The sequence below is a fragment of the Pectinophora gossypiella genome, chromosome 6 (assembly GCF_024362695.1).
Source record: "Pectinophora gossypiella chromosome 6, ilPecGoss1.1, whole genome shotgun sequence".
Classification (NCBI taxonomy): Eukaryota; Metazoa; Arthropoda; class Insecta; order Lepidoptera; family Gelechiidae; genus Pectinophora; species Pectinophora gossypiella.
This window is the reverse complement of record NC_065409.1, coordinates 17,498,680-17,520,827: the sequence shown is the minus strand read 5'-3', so window position 1 is coordinate 17,520,827 and position 22,148 is coordinate 17,498,680. Positions and strand designations below refer to the sequence as shown.

The 22,148-nt window shown below is 40.4% G+C and overlaps 1 protein-coding gene across 1 annotated transcript in view; it reads right to left on the bottom strand.

Moving 5' to 3' along the window:
- LOC126367806 (somatostatin receptor type 2-like) overlaps positions 1–21,599 on the bottom strand; it is a 65,806-nt gene extending 44,207 nt beyond the window's left edge. Inside the window, exon 1 of the mRNA XM_050011557.1 lies at positions 21,367–21,599. The gene's annotated coding sequence lies outside the window, so the exon portion shown is untranslated. The remainder of the gene's footprint in view (positions 1–21,366) is intronic.
- Positions 21,600–22,148: the final 549 nt, after the last annotated feature.

Sequence of the window (22,148 nt, the reverse complement as noted above, 5' to 3'; positions counted from 1 at the left end):
CGTTTGTTTAGGATAGCACCTTTTCGCCTAACTTTGTCAGTGAAGGGTTCAAAAATCCTTTTTTCACACGTCGATCTTCCGCCGGCAGCACTCGCCGCCTCATCTGCTGAGCTAATATTTGCTCGTCTAACTCACCGGGAGCCCCCCTGGTACAATCACGAAACTTTGACTCTTGTCGATATAAAATTTCATGAGTCCCCAAGAGCCGCCGTAATCGGATTTAAAACTTCTCATTTTTATTGGAGCTAGCTCGCGTGCTTTTAACAACTTAACTGGCTCAGTGTGAGCGGCGGCTGATAGTAGGGAATAGCTATCGATCGTTTACGGATCAGCCGCTAGCCGTGGGATTTAAACATGCATACCTGTCCGTCGCTCGCGCAGCTGGGTTCACGATCTTCTTGTAATAGTGTTTACAGACGGCGGCGAGCGCCTGCGCACACACGCATCGCTGTCGATCACTTAAGTACCTACCCACACATTACACATCTAACTCATCTTCATTTCAGCGCGCACTGATTTATTACACCAAATCTCTGTTTACACGCTATTACACTATAAATAATCTTACAATATTTTTGTACCTCGTTCTAGGCCGCGTGGGGTATAAATCTCTTTATACTGTTATTACGTTTATTAATCGTTTTAATATCTAAGTCTTGCAATACAGTGTGTTATAAAAAAGTAAGTAGTGAAATTGTCCGTGAAAGAAAACTTTGCATCATTAAGGAAATGGGTTAGACGCCTAAACAATAACAAACTAATGGTTGTGATAGAAGTTGATGAACTAGTTACGAACTTCAGGAGTGAGTATTAGATGCAGTGAACTGTGGGTGGTGTTATATCTGGGACACCCAGGAACATGACCGCTGTTCGTTATCTCTCCAAACTTCGCGCCACGCCAGCTCGCCTGAATATCGCGCTGCGGTTACAAGTTTCCGGGCTGACCGCCGCCGCCTGCGCCGCTGCCGCCGCCGCGCGAGCGCTGTAACACGCGTTTCTCGCGACTTTCATAGTTGATATAAAATAACTTCATTCAACATTTTAGATACTTTCAGACATAATAGATACAAAAGTAAAACTTTTCCATACATATTCAAGTAGTTACGACAAAGTATGCTAGGAGTATTTTAGCTCTAGGTATTCTATTCTACTTATTAAATATTGGAACGATGTTTTTATATAATAGAAATCGCTGTTATTATTTAAAAGAATATCTCTATCGCGATTTTAAAATTAGGTGTTTTTTTTACCCACGACGGAACGGATCAGGTATATGCGTTTAGGGTGAGAGATGTTTGTTTGTGTGTGCGTTTGTGCAAAGTAATGTTCCCACCTATCTTCTAAACTAATGATCCGATTTTGATGCCGTTTTCAATAACGGGTTTGTGTTTGATGAGTTCGGGGGTTCGGGGGCTGCCATTAACCCAGCTAAAGCTTTTCTAGTGACATGAATACAATTATTGAAGAATTGTAGATGTTTAACGACGACATAAAATACACTTATGAGTATGATTATATGAAATTTCATATAGCAAAGGCAGCCCCCGACGGATATTCCTCGGTTATGTATTATGGTAAAATTATTATCGCTATATTTAAGTATATCTTCGAGAAACAGACACGTTTAGGTACCTAAGTAGGTGGTATATCTATTACCGATTTCTGAAATCAAATCAAATCCAATCCTTTATTCTCGAGATATCAACTCTTTTTTAGAAAGTATTTTTAAGTCTATTATTATATTTCGTTAAGTACATAATAATTGTGTTAAGTCGGGGGTTTTGAGTTATTTTATTCTTTTTCGATGAGATTTTCAACGTCGTGGGTTTTTTTTTTCAAAATTTTTAATTTTGCTTAATTTTATTTCAGACTTTTTAGAGAGCATATACGAATTATAATAAACTATACAGGGTGTAACGGAACGGGGGTATCAACCCGAAGTGTGCCTACTCTGTCACTATCTACAAATCACATGCGAGAGTATTGGCCGCCTAAATTCATATTTGCATTAGTTATGAGCAATTGAATTCCAGGTCTTCATGTAATAAATTCAAATTTGCACAACACTACGTAGCAATCAGCTGTTCAAGGTATTTAACTTTTGAGTGAACAGCTACCACCTCTTTTATTTATGCCTGCCCTAGTAAAGGGTAAACGTGCCAGTGATGGCCATATTAATCAATATTTTTTAAATTGTTTTGTTTCATCCTTGTGAGGCCAAGATTTCCAGACACAATAGTTAAAAAAACAATGGGCATTGGTCCCGGTTACTGCTTACTGATGTAATAAGTAGTCGTTACATGAGCCATGTCAGGGGCATTTGGCGGCTCAATAATAACCCTCGCACCAGGATTGACGAGGTTGGTTATCCACCTCACAACCAATAGGATAGAACAAGATGTGAACATACATAAATCACGGCTTTATCCCTAATGGACCAGACAGAGCTACAAGTAATTACACATATCTAATATCACACTTACTGCGCTACTGAGATGGGCAGAGTCACTTTGTTGTACAAGTTTTGTCCAAAAATGTAGTCGATTACCTACATTAATAGTTGATAAAGAAATGTACTTTACAATGCATCTCGTCTCCTTGTGTAGTATGCTTTATTTTATGATTACGTAATATCAGGCTCCCTTAACACCGTCATCCAGGTCAAATGGGCATCACACTAGCGGCGAATGCGTTCATGGCTAGCTAGGTACGGGACAGTTTCATTAGAATACTTTCAGAGTTTTGCAGGCCCTAAACAACTACTACTACTCATACACAGTTACCACCAATCACTGACTAAGGTGTGCAAATACTAACACCTCACTTTACAATGGATCAAAGGACACAGTGATTCAAGAGGTAACGACGCGGCGGACGAGTTGGCCAGAAGGGGAACGGGAGGTAACAGCCATCGGTCCGGAACCGATATTGCCGATCTCATTCGGACAGGTCCGCTCGCTGCTACGAACGAGAGCAGCCAACAAACACACCTTTTTTTGACGTGACTTATCGAAGTTTTGCCGCAAATGACATTAACTACTTGGCCGGACAAATGGGGAGCGCTGAAGGCTCTCACCCGGTACAACGTTTAAGACAACAGGCCTGAGGGTGCCCAGTTGGGCGCGAACCTCGGCTCAGGGCGTCGTCTGAGAGGAAAAATATTTGAAAGAATTAAACGACCCTAGTAAGTCGATAGCGATAAGCGCTGATTGAGGGAAGTCGTCGACCACGCCGGCGGTGTCGGTATCGGGGTCCTGAAATGTTTGTTGTCGCGAGCTGATTGGCTGATTCTATGGCTAGAGTAATCGGGTCGTCGGGATCGTATTACATACTTCGGACGCCGATGCTATTCAGTACCGTTCCTAAGCGGGATGTATTCGGAAGCCGCAACTACCAGGGGATTTGGTTGGTGCGGAGCAGAATCAAAAAAACTAATTTGAGCCATTGGGCAATGGTTGGCAGACTTAGGTCAATGTGCAGATTTTCATTGCGATGGAACCACGAACGATTTTGTATTTCCTGTAGACGGTGGATTTGAGAGAGACTCGCGTGAGCGAAAACTACCCCTGCATAGGTCATGATCGGACGGATGCAAGTCGTGTAGATTCCAAAGGGATAATTTACTACGCTTGTTAAGGAGACAATGAACACGGCCCATTACAAACGTGGCGCGATCGCGCACACGTTTGATATGGGCCTTGAAAGTAAGACGTCTATCTAAGACTACGCCGAGATATTTGACTTGCTCCTCCCAAGGGATCGGCTTGCCAGACATCTTGATGACTTAAGTTGACAGCGTGACCGTGACGTATTATAATAGCCCTTTGAAAAGTACACCGCTGCACTTTTCTCCGGGTTTACCTTGATTCTCCATTTGCGAAACTACTTGCCCAAGGCATTGGCGCGTTGGAGAATTCCGGTCATCATAACTCGACCACGGCACGAAGAATAGATGGCTGTATCATCCGCAAATAAAGCTAGTTCGGTATTAGGGTATTTGGGAATGAACAAACACACCAGACTATGAACCACCGTAAATAAATGCAGGCAGGCTAAGTTGGCACTACCCAACATCAATAGTTGTCTCTCCAAAAGAATTCTAAATGTGAAGAGGTCTCCACTAATACAGGTAACAGCTGCAGGTAGCAGGTGTAGCTGTGTGGTCACGGTGATATCAACAAACATCTGTTTACACTAGGTGTCACCGACAAGCCCCTGTGCAGAACCTGCATGGACGAGACAGCGGCCCATGTGCTACTGGAGTGTGAAGGAGCCGCCAACTACCGGGTCCGGCACCTTGGCCAGACGGGGTGCCTCCCTGAGGCGACCGGCAACGTCAGAGGCTTCTTAGAATTCCTTGGGGATTTACAACATAGTAAAAGCAAAATAAATTTCTCAAGTACCGTTGTGACTGCCTACCCCTTAGTGATACGGGCGTGATATTATGTTAGTATGTTCTGATTACTTATGGCTCTGCCCACCCCATTAGGGATACGAGCAGCTGCAAGTGATTGTGTATCTTATTAACGAGACATTAATGTTACGTTTACAACATAGTAAAGACAAAATCAATTTCTCAAGTAAAGTACCTACCTAACATAACTTTACTTTTACTATGACATGGTAAAAGTAATCTTAAAATAAGTACTTTCGTACAATACAATAATACTTTATTGCGTACAAGGAATTAAAAACACATAACAGTATTTTTTTAAATCTTTCTATCGTGTGGGTTGTGAGGTGGATTACCAACCTCATCAACCCTGGTGTCAGGGTAACTATTGAGCCGCCAGAGGCCCCTGACATGACTCATGTAATAACTACTTTCTTACATGAGTAAGTAGTCACCGGGACCAACCGTGCCTTCCGAAGCACGGAATTGCAAATTGCATTGGGACAGTTAATGGGATTTATACCCTGTACCAGGATGCCAGGGCTCGCGAATAGAAAAAGGCACGCTAGTGTTTCAAACTATCGATAGTTCAGTATCGATTATCGATCATAATCATTTTCAACTACGATTTTGATTGGTAGAAATAAAAAAATAGCTTTTCAAAAAATCTAAATCCATGGACTTTTGAGTTATTGAAATTCAGTTTAGACAATCAGCCCACTCAAAATAACCATACTATCGGAGTGTAGCAATACTACTGACTGAGGGCAAAATTATCGATAGTTTGTTATTAATCCGCAACGATACTATCGATTGTATTGCACTTAGGTAATAAAATCGAAAATGTTCCCACTTTCCGAGTTATCAATAGTCTTGCTATCGATCGACTCTCGGTCGGGATAGATTATCGATAGACATTTTTTGATCGGCAAGCCCTAGTGCACCCGAAATTCAAAATGGCGGTGCTGTTAAGGGGAAGTTATCATTAACCATGATAAAAAATATTTTTTTTTTTGTATTTTTTTTCCTTCCTAAATTGTAGTCGTGTATTATCCAACAGTGAACAATAACATCACGCCTTTTTCCCATTGGAGTAGGCAGAGACTGCGGAATTTCACTTACCACTACACGCTCGTATCGCTACATGCCCGTACCAAACATACATACATAATATCACGCCTTTATCTCTTATGGGGCAGACAGAGCCACAAGTAATCATAACATAGGTACATAAATAATTATCATGCTCGTACCGCTAATGGGATGTTCTTGTGACTCTGCCCACCCCATTAGGGATACGGGCAGAGTGATAGTATGTCTTATTATTGACAGATTAATTTCGCCTTCTGCTATTGCGCGGGATATTTGCGAAGAAACGTGGCAATTCTGTGTTAGTGCCAGAGTGTGAGCGCGGGTGATCCTTATTAGATAAACGACTTTTTTACTTTTCTAGGTTCAAAGTAAAATACGTACCTACTTTCATAAAATACAATACATTCATTCATTCATTCAAACAATACCATAAAAATATTTTATTGCGCACAAAGAAATAACACACCCTTAAGTACCAGGATACTAGCATACCAAAAGAGATAGAAACATGCACACGAAAGTAAACTGTCAAATTATTTGTCAGTGCTTGTTTACTATCTGTGGAGTGAAGTTCGAAATTTGGATTTGTTGTGATAACTGTGATCAGTGATAGTTCGAGGTGTCTTTGAGTAATGTAGGTTATTATGAAATGATGATGTGTGTGGGTGCCGGCGATGGCAACTTAAGTGAAGCACGGAACTTGTATCAGCGATTCATAGAAGGTAGACCAGCTGATGAAGCCAGGCAACTGCCTTCACTGCATTGCTTCAGGAAAATGGTCAATCGCCTACTGCATTTAACGGGCTCTTTCCACGCGTCATCCGAGACTGGCCGCTCGGCGACCCGTGATCCGGAGTTTGAAGAAGCCGTACTAGCCGTGCAGCCAACCCAAGGACTACCACGCGAACCTTACCACATGCAACGTACGCCCGAGCTAATTCCTGCTGATTATTTACCTCGTGTGGCATTCTGAGAATGGTACCGAGTTCAAGTGGAAAGCTCACCAGACTTTGCTTCGAAAGTGTTGTGGACAGATGAAGCGGCAGGTCTGTGCATCGAACGGGGATGACGACATTTCGAACCTTTCTTGTAAAACGTAAGTCTAATTATTAATTACCTACCTACTTACCCACACTTTCACACTTTTTTTCCTATTTACTATTAAATTAAATACCTTACCTAAACAAGTAGGTAATTTTAACTTATTTTACACGTCATAAAATAATGTGAGAATAGTTGTCAAAGCAAAATGACTCCAATTATTAGATGCTTTAGTGTCATTCTTGTTTGTTACAGTCGCCGACGTGCCGCCGACTCGGATTGTTCCAATCGGCCGCCGACTCCTTTTGACGTTGCCGCCAAAGCCGCCGCCCGCTCGAATTTCGTACCTATCGCGGCCGTGCGAGCGCCGCGAGTACCAGGCGACCAGGACGCGCTAGGAGATTTGTGTAGTGCCAATATTTGAGTGGATTAAGAACAGTGACCTCAATAGTGCTGTGCCGTGTTTTTTACATGCTGGAAATATTAAAATATTTTTTTAACTGAAATTGAAAAAAATATCAAAAGTGTTTTTTTTTAATTGAAATTTTGCAGATAAGATCTACATAAGGTATAGTTTTGTCCCCTTTCGGCTTGATACCCCCCTTCCGTTACACCCTGTATAATGTGTAGGTAAGTTATCGCAAAACAATAAGTGTGATTCATCCTACCACATAGGTAATATTAATTTTAATAATATTGCAATATAAAAGTTTCACACTAATATAGCAGCGCCCCCTAGTGAGTTATAACATAATTATTTAAGTAATACTCTAGATTTCTGCTTTATTTTAAAATAGAGTGATAGCCTTTGACTTGTTTTATTAGGAGCTACTCTTTATAAGCAGGAACTGGTGCCGACATCGATGGCTAAAATAAGTTTGCTTAATACATTCATAATAATAATAAATAATAATAATATTACTATGTATTTACGTATACAGGAAAAAGAAAAGGAAAACTGGATGTAAGTGATCGCTACAACTTGGATGATTGGTATTACCAGAAATGTGTATTCAATACCTGACAAGTATTCTCGCAATACATAAACGAAAAGAAAAAAGTTCGATAGATGAGGACGACGTACTCAATTGACGTAAAACCCTAATGACGCGACAAATCGTGTAAGTATGTAACTTTAGAACACGTGTACAGTTGAGCTCAGATTTTATGAATAGCGGCACAAAAGATAAACAGCGCGCGGCGCGTTTTTCTGTAGTGCGGTGGGTGTCGGGTGCCGGCGGCCGCGCGCCGCCTCCAACGGAACGCGAGATTCCGCATTCTGTGTCACATACGAGATGCTCTCTGCTATTTGAACTTTCTTTCACTTTGAGTCAAATCGCATTGCTGTCTTATTTCCGTATCAAAGCGAGCTCAGCTGCGACCCGATAAACTCCCCGCTCCGCTGCTCGCATACGAGACACATGATTCAATTCCTGCTGCCTGAAGAGTACATTGAATCCTATCGCTTACAAATATTTATATGTTAAACAGCTTATATTTACTTAATTCGATATTTTAAATTGAAACAAGTCCCTCTCCGGAGATAAGAACCGAAAGTTAAAGCCGTTAGCGACAAGATGGTCTCGAAGTCTTGTTATTATGTATCTCATAAGTTAATGCACGTCGGCGGCAACAATAGGGGTGCGCGGCGCATAAACAATGAGCAATTTGCAAAAGTTGCGCACCGCGGTCCCCGGCCGGGGCTCGATGCCTGACAAATGTACCAAGTTTTATTTTATCACCCCCGGCTCAGGACAAACCTCAGCCGTTTATAAACCGAATTAAAATACTATGCTCAGCAGATTCACTTAATAAGATCTCAAATGAATTCGCATTTCTCTTAAATTGAGTGTACTCTTCTTAAAAGGATTTCGTTCTCTGGCGTTGTCATGAAAATAATATTATTTTCAATTTGCGTTTTTTTTTGTTCGGAGCGTTTTATGAAATCTATCTCGATAATAAATTAGGGGAATGCGTCGCAGGGAGCCGCGTGCCTCCCGACGGACCCCGAGCGTTCAATTAACATTGGACGAATTGAGTTGCGTTTTGTTTTGTACCGTCGCGCGTCGCTATTAATTTCGTCTGAGACTATAATCTAGTCTGATCGCTGTGTTCCTCGAAATGACAACGTTGTTAATCTAGAGCCATTAAGTTACACCTACAGTCGGGGCGTCGTCGTGCGCTTAATCAACGTAAAAGTCGGGTTTTTATATGGAGGATGTATAGAGGTTGGTATTGTAGCGTTTCGATGGTCATTGTTCGCGTACGTACACATCGACGGGACCATTAGGCGGCGAGGTGACGTTGAGTAATGCGATCCCGACGACGCGTTTTTCGACTACCGACTGATCGCAGACTAAATTACCAGCGGTTTATGTCGCGTGACCCGAAATCAACCCCTGTCCGTTCATATAAGCAATGACCCGTCAGCTACGTTATTGAGAATGATTACAATTGTACTTAGCCGGTATATACTTAGTTGTCAAAAGAAATGCGGTCGTTGTTCCAACGCAGACACGTTTCACTTACAGACCAAAAAGCTCAGTGAAGGCGTAATCAAATAAGAAGGGGTGCCATATCGTCCGCGGCGCGTCAGGCGACAGCAAATAGCTTGATTCAGATAAACCGCGCGCGCCGCGCCGCCGCCGCCCGCGCTCCACCCCGGCCCCCGCAATCACCACGTTTGACCGGTTATGCCGATAACTTGGATCCCGCTGATACTCTCTTCTCGAACAAGTCAAGATTCGCTTAACCAATATTTGAAGTATTTTCCGTAGTTTTAATAAATGTAGCCATCAATGACGCTTTGGTACCTTTATTCCGCATCAAAGTGCTTCTTTCAACTCATTTTAATATCTACCAGTTTCCTGAAGTAATAATAGCGAAAACATTATTCATTAATGTTTATACTGAATTTATGTCTAAGAAACTTGACGAAAGTTAAATTTCAATTCGAAAATAAGTAGTAGGTATTTAGGTACCCGAATATTCTCGATTTCCCATTTCCTTGTTTAACTAAAGTTAAAGGCATTTTGATTTGATTCGCAACAAATCTTTGATGAATATCTTAGTGATTATTTTGATTTGGAGACTCGAGTTGTCGTTATGGAGTACGCTCCCTCAATCTGTATACCAGAAAACTATCACAATCTATGGTTTACGGGTTACTTGCTCGATAAGTAGCACTTATGCGTAAGGTGGCACACGGTAAGAAGAAGCGTGCCATTTTTGTATGGAGTGTCTGAGGTGTAACCAAGGTAAGCCCTCGTGAACTAATGTACCACTTAGCATTCCGATGAATAAGTTGCAGACAATATGCAACTTTGTCGTAGCTCGTCACGCTCTGGTTCGAACTTAGATATCCTTCGATTTAATAACAGACACAAGACTGCAGATATGCTATGAATGGCATCTCAGTATTAATGCTGGTTAATACTCCAGATTAATGACATGTTCCAAGTTTCGGTGTCGCGACACCGACCTCGCAGCCATCTACACGTACAATGTCTCAAGTTTCAACTTACTTGATATTGCTTAGAACATTCCTTGGAACTTAGGCTTTGTGGTACAGTTTCTAGGTAACATTGTTTAATTGTTACTATAAATATCTTAGCCAAAACTTTCATGATATTTATAAAACCTTAAACAAAAAAATCCCTGGCAACAATGTATGGAGCTACAGCGGGTGGCCGGCGCAGCGTGCGGGCATACATCTTTCCAACGAGCATTCACTTTGTCGCCGCGACGAGCTCGAACAATACTTGCGGTAAACACAAAGTGTAGCGGCTCCCACATAGCTGCTAACTGCGGCTATGTTGTCATATAACACGTTGGTGTTGAAACAGTGTAGCAGCAGTGGAGGATAGTGTTATACAATGTATGTATCTATAATGTCCTCCATGCATGCATGCAGTATGCATTATTAATTTAAATATTTTTCAAAAAAAAAATTCAAAAATATTTATTTTTCAAAATTGGCTTACAAAGTTAGCGCTTTTTGAACGTCAAACATAATTAAATTACATATTATGTAACTAGCTGTAAAACTACTACCACATCGGAATCTGTAACGCTGAGGGAAAGACGTGGCCAGAAAACCTCCCAGCACAGGGCCCTAGTCCTACTGTTTCATGTTTTCCTCAAAAATACTTGAATACATTCACATATCATGTCTTAAGACTATTTAAGTAATAGACATGGGCGGTAGTAGTTACAGTAACGAGGTGCATGTGTGAAGCAAATCAAGACGCTAACTGCTAGTGAAGGTGCATTATATCGCTGTGAACGAGGTACATAAACCTTATTGAATGCGCCGTGAGTTCAGCGCGCGCGCACTCATTATCGCACTCGCTTCATTTCCCGCGTCTTATTGCATCGCCGCACGATTGTATGCTAACGATGTGCACGTCGTGGAGGGCGGTATCGACAAATGGCGGGTACCTATTGCTAACGATGTCGACAGTTTTTATCCTCACTACGTTTTTTGCTAGTAATTTGCCACTTATTCTAGCTCTTTATTCTTTGGTAGTTTTTTGCTTTGATGGAAGTACTGTTTAGCTACACATGTTTTTCGTTAGTTTTTACGCGTCTTTGAATGTTTTTGCTCAAGTCGAAGTTATGCAAATCGTATTCTCTTTGTCTGATATACATCTGAGTCGAGGATAAAGCTTGCTCGCTAACGACCTGCCTTAACAGTTTTCCTGCACAGAAGCTTTATACTGTTAACGATGGAAATAAACCACAGGGGCTATCCGTGCAGTGCTGAGGGCACACGCGAGCGCGCGGCTGTGACCTTCTGTCAGCCGGCCACGTCGTCGTCGCCGTTGGTACTCGCCTAATTCATTTTTGTCCATTCTTGGAAGCGACGTGTATAGTCCCTCTACAAATTACATACTCTGTGGCAGATGGGAATTTGATTACAGACAGCATTTACATTATAAACCAACTATTTTTAAACCCAAACCCTGTTCTTCTTTCTTAACACTTAAGACTCATAAAACGCAAGACTTGTTTTACAGAAAGTAATTTATAACAAGAATTTTGTTTTCTTTTAATGTTCATTCGACTGCGGATTGCGCGGGGAATATTATATTTTAAAAGTACTTAAACGTTTTATTGGTTGAGCCGCAATTTAGTACACAAGTCTGTAGCCTAAATAAACGATTTAGCTTTGAAAATACGTTGATTTATAACAAGCAGCCTGTGTAACGCGCTTATAATACAACCTAATGGAGAAACTACAGAGTGCCCGCACTGTCAACGCGTCTTTAATAGCAGTTATTACAATTTTATTGCACTTCGTTCTTTCTGGGTTAGACAGGGTTACGTACCCCGGTAATGGGATTTCGATCATATCATCCTATTGTACTTTAATGTAGGTTTCATCTCCAGTACAATGTACTGTAAGACCGACTTTACTCATATACCTATTGACAGGTCTTTGTTTCAAAGGATTCCGTTTGTAGTTTATATTTGTTAATAACTTTACTAATACGGCAGTACGGTTCCACTGTTTGTAGTTAATAGCAATCAGGATCGAACAGAGTTCGTGTTACGGAGGTTGAGCATTAAAGACCCATTTAATGATCAATGGGATGAAGAGTGGGGTATAAGTAGATAAACATTCACTTAAGCTAAGTAGTCTCGTTCGATCGACAACGTCAAAAGTCAAAGTCAAAGTATTTATTGCACACCACATAGTAAACAGTCACTTTGGAAAAGATACTGGTTACTCAAATATCCTATGAAAAGGGTGAGTTTCGTTTCAATGAAATGAGAAGATCCCCATTTCATTGAAACGCAACTCATCGACATATGTATCCTGCCCATCCTAAGCTATGGTCCTCAAACATGGTCAACAGCATCTCAGAAGTTTGGACTTCTGCTCAAGGTATGCCAATGCCTAATGCCTAACAAATCGATCGTAGGTATCACTCAGTGGGTACAGACCTTGTAAAAGATGATGTGACAACTTCATTGCTTATCGGAGGGATTGGCGGGAAAATCAAAGTGAGACATAAGCCCACCAGCGGGATCAAATACGCTAGACATATTTAAAACTGGACGGAATTTTTCGTATTTGAAGAAGAAACTAGGAACAGAAGCGGGCTAAAACGCCCGTCGTTTGCACATTATTAGCAGAAAGCCGGTTTGCCGTTTTTTGGTGTCGACGTGTGAGCGAAACTGGGCTAAACTGTAACACAATGTCTGCGGACAGTTGTACAGCCGGACAAACATCGAGACACAATCACATTAACATATGGATGCGCCGCATACACGCACATAATACTTGACTTACGTACAGTTAACGCTGCGCGGCGCGTCACGCCGCCACGTGTACGCAACATCAACATACATTTACCCTATTAAAGTAAACACTGAATAGTGTGTGCGATAATTACAGTCAGTAAGTTCCCGTATTTTAAATATTTGTTTAGTACCTAGTGTTGAGATGTGCTAATACGTTAATACTATAGATTCGTGACAGCTTTAGCAACAGTTTGAAAAATTCCCTCGTTGGCACCCATTTATTAACGAAACGTGATGACGACAAAGACAAAATGACGGAAATTACTTCGAAACGAGGCGACAGCATTCTACAACTTGTAACAGGGATAGATTACTTAAATATTAGTTCAACATTTGCAACAACTGCTTTTAGTCGAAGCGGTAATGCCGTTTTTACATCGTAAAGGAAGAGGTCATTTAAGTTGTAGTTAACACAATAAGTGCAACAGGAAGAAACGTTTCTAACGTGAAATAAGTTCAATGGAGGAAAAAAGAAAACTAGTCGCGGTGCTCCAAACTGCGCGATATTTTAATTAAAAGATTTTGTAAAAATACGCTTTAAGTACTTAACTTTAAAGTAGCGTTTCAAACAAGAACGAGCTTACATTTTATAACATCGAAACAATGCGTCGTTGTCAGAAATAAACCATGGAACGTTTTATGTTCCATATTTTTATTTGTTTACTACAACGCTATAAAACAATACAAAAAGTAATTGCATTTGATCGATGAGATGAATCCTTGAACACAGCGATAAATAAAATCGACACAATAATAAAGTGACAATAAAATTTCGATCGTAAAATGAGATTAATAATTTATCTTTTCTTGTAACTATTATTTATAAGTAGGTACATGTACTTCGACTATATGATTGAAGACAACAATTTGGTTGATTCTTGGAAATACGTTATGTATTAGCGTTGATCATATGATGTCTCGATTTTATTATTAGATGAACGGTGACATTGGTTGGACCACAAGAAAAAAATATTTATTTTCGTTCACAATCAACCTTACTTTCAGAAAGCATTTGAACCTATAAAGAAATATAGCTTAATCACCATTTGAAAATTCGCCTTCCAGCAGTCTCAGTGGGGTCGACCATTTTATTCAAAAGACAAATGTTTTTCTAAGTCTGGTAGACCGTGTGTTTGCTGAGTACCCGTCTGCCCGGGGCCCGACACGGGACACCTTGTTTGAGGCAGACTTACCTGAAAAAACTTCGAGCTTAAAACTAGCTTTAATTTGCGGGAATTTACAGCGGAGCTGTCTGGAAAAAGATCTGGAGCTTGAAATCTTCGCTAGACATCTCTAGAGAGAAACGTCTAAGTGCAGGTTGTTTGAAGTATTCGTTCAACATTTTTTTGTTAAGTATAAAAGAATCCAAGATGGAAGGAAGAAAGGAAGGAGAAGTCCAAGAAGAGCAAACGTGGAAAAAAATAAAGAGAAGGCTAACGTCGCATCTCGCTATACCGACAATGCAGCACCGACCTTAAATTAACGACGATGACGATAAAAGAATCCCGATTCTGCAATTTTTATGATTTCGTGAGTGTATCGGGTCCATGTGTCGGGAAGCCGTCTCGTTGCTATGGACCTCAGGACAATACCAGTTGACTGTCGGGGCTCATCCCTAGTAACAGTGATCTGCCGGTGTCACACGTCACGTTCGTACACGGGTATGATCACGTCTGCCGATCTGTTTGCCAACTACAAATTGACCATTATAATTACGAAGCTGGCAGCGACGTGTTCGTTATCACGTCAAAGGGTACAATTACCATGTTTCGGCAACTAAGCATTGTTATGTCTACATCAAAGGTTTACGTATGTGTTAATATTTACTTAACAAGTTAGTACAATAGTTTGTTTAGGTACGTCACGCACGTATCCAGGGGGCCCCAAAAACTTCGCCACAGAACTGCATTACTAAGCAAATGGAATCTTTTCGAAATATAATTGAATAATAAAAAACGTTGATAAGAACATAAATTCCCATTTAACAAATAATGAAAAAAACACTTGGCCCCTGATTTGTTAAGGGCCATTTGAAAGAATCCCGTCTAAATTGAGCCATTTACAAACAGCAGAATAGAAACCTTTTGTCCGCCACCGAGACGTATCTCGTTCATTATTCCGATTTCTGTTCAGAAACAAACATGGCTGCTGTTGTGGGTAGTTATTAGTAAAATAATATGTGGGTACCCGAGTTTGGTAAATAAACCAGTTGCGAACTTAACTTACTGTGTTTCACTTATACTACATGGTGGCAGCGGTAAAAAGTGGATTAAAAGTGATCTTTGTAGTGCGTAAACTAGTGTATTGTGTACAATTACGATACAAGTGAGAATGGAGCACGCAAGACCGCCACAGGAGTTGAGTTTGGAGGGCAGCTCCGTCAGCAGGGCTGACGCGTGGAAGCGATGGAAAACGCAGTTTAATTTGTTTTTGAAGGCATCAGGGGTGCATAAGGAAGAAGCAGGAGTGCAAGCGAGTTTACTTATCAACTTGATAGGACCGGAGGGTTTCGACGTCTATGAGACATTCACGTTCGAGACGGAAGACGAACGTGATGACGTGGTGACGTTGATAAAGAGGTTTGATGAGTATTTTGGAGTGAAACCAAATATAACGCTCGCACGATATAACTTTTTTACACGAAGTCAAGAGACTGGGGAAACGATTAATCAATACGTAACAGCTTTAAAGTTATTGAGTAAAAGTTGTGCCTTTAAGTCACTGGAAGAGGAATTGATTCGTGACCGCATAGTTTGCGGCATAAGCAGTACCGTCGTCAGGGACCGGTTACTACGCTCAGACGATTTAACGCTCGATAAGGCTATAAAAATATGTCAGGCGGACGAGGTGTCGGCGGACAGCAACCGTTTACTTGAGGCACGCAGCGCGCGTAGCGGCGTGCAGGTAGACGCGGTAGCAGCGCGCGGCTGGCGCGGAGGCCGGCGCGGGCGCGGCCGCCGCGGCGCACCGGCGGCGTCGGGGGCACGCGCGCCGCCCGCGCTCGGTCTGTGCCACCGGTGCGGTGGTCAATGTCCCGATCCGAGTTCGTGTCCAGCTATTTCAGTGCAGTGCTATGTGTGTGAAAATCATGGTCATTTTGCTAGAATGTGTAAGTTAAAAAAGGGTGTCAAAAAAGTGTATGATATACACATGCCAGAGAACACTTTGGAGGAAAACGACGACTGTGAGTCATTTTATATATCTATGTTATTTAACGTTTCCGAAAAGAACGATTCTACGAAGGAGTGGTTTCAACTATTAAGTGGTGAATTTGGAAATGAAAACTTTAAATTAGATACTGGTGCGGATATAAATGTACTATCCTTCGAACGATTTTTGGCATTAGGCTACAAGCCAAATATTATTTACAATAAAGACAATATTAAATTACAATCATACAGTGGGGATATAATCCCAATAAAGGGTTTGTGTAATTTGAATTGGTGGTATAAAGACAAAATGCATAATTTAAGATTTGCTATTGCTAACATTCGCTGTCAAAGCGTTTTGGGTCGAGAAACTTGTTCGGCGTTAGGGTTGATACAACGAGTTCACGGTATAAATATTACAGAATACAGTGATTTATTTGATGGGCTAGGTTGTGTTCCGGGCGAGTACCATATCGTGGTGGACAATTCTATACAACCGGTTGTTTGTGCTTCGCGCAAGGTCCCGCTTGGTTTGAGGGACAAGTTACAGGATGAGTTAAATAGGATGATAGATTTAGGTGTGATTAGAAAAGTGAGTCATCCTACACCATGGGTTAATTCGCTAGTGATTGCAGCAAAAAAGAATGGCGCGTTACGGATATGTTTGGACCCGCGACCGTTGAATACTGCTATACAGCGTGCTCACTTTCAGTTGCCAACAATTAGTGAATTTGCTACAAACCTGCACGGTGCAAAATACTTTTCAGTCTTAGATGCAAATTCAGGCTTTTGGGCTATAAAACTAGATGATGTAAGTGCGGACTTATGCACGTTTGGTACGCCATTTGGCCGTTACCAGTACTTAAGGTTGCCGTATGGTCTCAATTGTGCGTCGGAAGTATTCCATGCAAAGATAAGACAACTGTTGGAAGGATTGGAAGGAGTTGACTCATTTATTGATTTTGCGAACTTAACTTACTGTGTTTCACTTATACTACAGCTGCCGTTTCCAAAACGTAAATAAGTATGAAATCTTGGTAATAAACAGGAATGAAAGAGATCTTGATTTCAACTCAAATAGACGAATAGAAAATTGGAGCCGCGTTCGTTTGGCAAGTGAACTTGTTTCTTATCTGATTAAATAAATTTGTTGGTCATTGTGTTCCATCTCCAGGGAAACCAATTCCAACTGAAAGAGTTCTGAGAGACATTGAAAGAAAAAAAATGAGAATCCGTTAAATAATGGTGTTGAAGTGGCGCGGGGCCTCAATCCGCCTGGTACTCTTCCACGTGACACTACGACACCCAGGGTATTCGGGATTCGGCTGCCGGGATCAAAATGGTTACACAACCAGGGTAGATGCCCTTAAATTTATACAACTGCATACATTTTGATGGTGGCGCAACTGTGATGGCGTCCTAGTGAAACACGACTTTTACAATACAAGTGGCGCGCGGGATATATTACGCACCTATCTGTACTATTGAAATAGTATTTTGATCGATTGATTTCTGCGTTGTCCACTCACAGTGTTAGTGTGCCGAAAATTCAAAACCATGTTCCGATGTACACCGATCTCGAAGTTTCGTTTGTTAATCGGGGTAAGACCTTGCTTTTCACGTTGTTTAAAATTCGGCTCGCTTTACTTAATTTCCTCTTTACTTTGTTTATACAAGAAAGTTATTTTTTTATTACAATGTGAATAAAGTTAATTAAGAGCTTGCAAAAAAAAAATCGTAAAATAACCGCAGAGATGTGGATGTGGCAAAGATGTTAGATTATTTGAAAAAAGACACTTCTTACATTAGAAGAAATAACAATCTACATCGGTCCCTCTTTTCCCTTCATTATCAAATGATACGAAGCATACTTACATAATTTCAAAGCGATGCTGTGATTTCAGTGATATTGCTAAACCCCGATAAATTTTTAGCATCTCTAGATTTTTACAAACATAATCCTTTAGCTGACTTTACGATTTCGGGGTGACAGCAACTATACACATTCCGATTTTTATATTCTTTCAGATCAAAGGACATTTTCTTCAAAATGTAAACACTTACTAATTGCAGGCAAAGTAAGTCAACGTCTGTCAGGCGTGTACCTGTATTGCAAGTGCAAATTCGATGAGAGCATATTTAAGCTGCCGAACTAATCAGAATATTATCGTTACAATAGGAACCGGTCATCGTAGTTTTATTTACACGGAACAAGGCTTAGTATGGCGATTCTCACACGACACCGCGCCCGGACACGGTTGGTGATGAAGTGATTATAAGGTCGCATTGACTTGTATGTAATCCGCTGGAGCCCAACTCATGAACACCGCCGCGCCGATCCTCCCGTTTCGCCGCAACAAAACCCGCGCGTCTACTATGTTGTGGTACATATTGACTCTCATCCCGTGTGGCCTGTAATCTTGCGCTGTCCGCTGCCTCCTATATCTAAATAAAACCTCTATATTTTAACTCCTCTTCTCCACTACTAATAACACTACAGTACACTTTGTATACTTTGACTAAAAACATGTTACACTTATTGTGACCGCTATAAAGCACACGACCCTGGTTATTAACATATTGTTGTAAGTATTACAAACAATGTAGTATCTACTACTAAACCACCATAAACTAACCTAGATGCAAATGCAGCTTGGTGCACTTTTACGAGGTTTCCTTTTCGCTAATAAAAATATAAAGTAAGAACTAAAATAATATTTAGATATGTTCCGCGAGTCTGTATAGGTTATCGTGGCTGATTTGGTTTTTCCTATCATTACGGGACGAATGGCTTCTTTGAGTAGCTTTTTCTTTGTCTACTGACTAAAGAGAAAATTATGTCTTCCACTTTGTTTAGCTATAAGTACCTAGTAATTATCGAAAAAGGATTAATAAAGTAGAAATGTCGCAAATAATTTCACAGAATCTATAATATAAAATATACATAAAATTAGCAAAATCCAGACTGTTTTAATAAGTAAGTTTAGTAAAAATAAACGATAAGTAATTTAAGATATGAATGATCAATTGAAAGTTTGATATGATGTAAGTATTTTAATTTTATGAGCATTCATAAGTCTGCAATCAGAAAAATAATTTAAAACTAGATTACAAGAGCAGAGGCAGTGGAGGGGCTGGAACGAAAATAAAATGTAATATTCAGGCGTGTACCTATGTTTACTTCATTTTTCTGCGAAAATCTACAATTTTCGAATTCGATTAGACGTACGACTTGAAATTGGAATCCAATTTGGCTTCATGAAAATATTAAAGGGAAAACTTTGAGATAATCCATTACATGGAGTAAGCGAATTATCCGACGGGGCGGCGGCGCAGCGTGGCGTGGCGTGGCGTGGCGTGGCGTGGACGGCGCGGCGTGTCGTAGTGCGGCGCAGGGCAATATATCAAAAAAGTTTTCTATCTGTGCGTGGTGTCGTTAGCATTTAGATTATGTCGCAACTTCCACATTTATAGACCTACCGTCAAAAACGTGAGACATGAATAATGTTGGCAACTAAATTATATAACTGACTGTACCGATATAGCAAATAAATTTAATGTACACAAGGTTTTTAGTGGGTGCACTGACGTTTACTCTTCAGTCGTAAACCAGTTTTGTGTTAGAGGCTTGTCGCAGGCCGCGACGCTTGTGTAACGTGAGGCGCCAATTAGCCCGCAGCGGCGGCGGCGGCGGCGGCGCGGGCGCTGGCTGACAATTTGTGGGCTTTCGGTAACAAGAGCGACAGTGTCGGGCTAATCTATTAACGACGAACACGTGAAGTTTTGTCTTAAATGAAAAATCAGACCAGATTAGATTTATCAGAATGAAAAAGTTATACGTTTATCCCTTTAAGTTATGAGTTTAAATAGAAAGTCATAATTTTTGTTAGCTGAAACTGCCAATCTTTAAAAGAGAAATTAGGAATATTAAGTTTACCAAAGCACCAAAATTTTAGCAATATTAGATTTTCCACTGACGAAATATATTGCATTGTAAGTGAAAACAGAAGGGATTATAAGGGTCTCGTGTAATCATAGGACGTCGCGATATGATGGATGATGCGGCGCGCGGCTCACCGCGGCGCGGGGCGCCAGCTTGCTACACTTTATACCAATACTCTCCTCGTGGTAAGAGGTGGCTATTACAGCAATTACACTATTATTGCTGAATATAGTTCTGTACAAATTAAATTAAATTCATTAGATCAAGGTGTCAGATAACTCAGCCGAATTCTTATAATACGTACCATTTGTATGCGTCTTTTTGAAAAATCACATTCTGATGTCATTTTTGTTAACAAACCCCGCGACAGACACGCTAGTGCAATCCAGGTAGTAATCTTAGTTTTTACCTGGATTGAAAGTAGCGAGTCTGTTACGTGGTTGTCATTACAAGGTGACCATACGTATATTGGATTGATTACTAGGTTTTACGAAAGTTTTTGTCTATCTATTTAATAAGAATCTCCAACTATTTTATTCAAGTGAACATACTGAAGATATCTCTGAAATCCGTCTCCAATATCATCTCCCGTCGGAGATATTAATACCTAGTTACAGTCAGTGCTGGCGGACTGTTTCGTCCCGTTCTAGCAAAACAGAATTTGTATGTAGCAAGCTACATACTGTAGCTCGTATGACACTACAAATGTGACGCGTTCCTATTGCCATTTTTCTCGTGATCCCTGATTGCGAATGGCTGTAACTATTTCAATTTTCAATGAATTTCGATTCTGTTTTCTCATTTGGCCATAAATTTATGTCTATTTTAATAAACCTATAACGCAAAACGTACATCCCTTTTATAATTGTCCTTACTCTTTTTTAATTTGCTTGAAATATAGCCAGAAACATTGCAATCAGCGCTAAATATAGAGTTACCCCCCTAAATGTTTACTCTGATAAGTGCGATATAATCAACGGGAGTGGTTATCTGAGGACGAGGGAAATGTCTACGGTGATGAGTGATAAATTATCATTGATAAAGTGATAATAGCTGTCAACAGGCGGCCAGGTGGCCGCAATAGGGTCCAGGTATTTACTGCCTCGTAAATATCATACCACGAGACAAATACACAAGCTGCGTCGGCCACACGTCGACGCAAGCACGCGGACACACAAATGTTCATTAAGATTAAGTAAAAATAAGTTTAGGTACTAAGTAGGCAGATAGGTCTGTTTAATATCATCACACCTTCAATAAAAACTAAAAAATTTTTTTTATTAATATGTTTAAGTCTCGACACTCAATTCATGTTTATTATTATTAAAATAACAAATAAATAAAGGAGAAGTTCTTAAAAAGAAACTTACTAGCTAAACGAACTTAATACAAAGTTAAAGCATCAACTTAAAAAGTTTAATGAAAGATAGAAAACTTACATTGAAAACTTCTGTAACTACTGCACTCCGACCATAACACCTTCAAAACTTTATGAAAAAGTCAAACTTTGCACAACTTATAATAATTACTAGTAACACCTATAATTTTATAGTGAATATTTTAAATAAATAATGTTCGCGTCCACAAAGCGAGTCGAGTAAAGTTTTGTTCGAAGCGTGCGCGACACGTACGGTCGAGTCAGGCGCGACGAGCGGACTGAGCGCCGCACGATGAATGGGCGACTGGCGTAGCGCGCACGTAGCACTCACAATTTTATATAGTTGCGTAGCGCGTAGCACCGTAGTCCCACCTACGATATCTTTCCTTCTGTCATTTATATTATGTACTTATATTCATTTTACTACTTCTACAATACGGAGTACACGTTTAACTTTCTGACATTTATCTATTTAAAATTTACTAAAGTCTTTGTGGTAGCTGTTTGACCTTTTTGTAAAATATCTATGTATCTAATTTTCCGAAAAACAACAAACAACTTTCATTCATAATTTTCAACAATACGAGGATCTCCTCTGGTGAGTGGGCGTAAAACGTGGAGTATTTATGAATTAATGTTTTCAAAGATGACATGCTAGGATTCGGTGGGTTACATTCGAATTTTTCCGTTTTAACGACAATAGAAATGAGGTCTTTGCACTATGGCGATTAAATGCTTTAACCTCGTGTAATAATGGCACTTCAGATAAAGTGAGTGCAAATAGCAAATGACAGATAGAGTGGTTCATTACCTTGGGATTAACAGCTCAAAGCCGCCGCACTC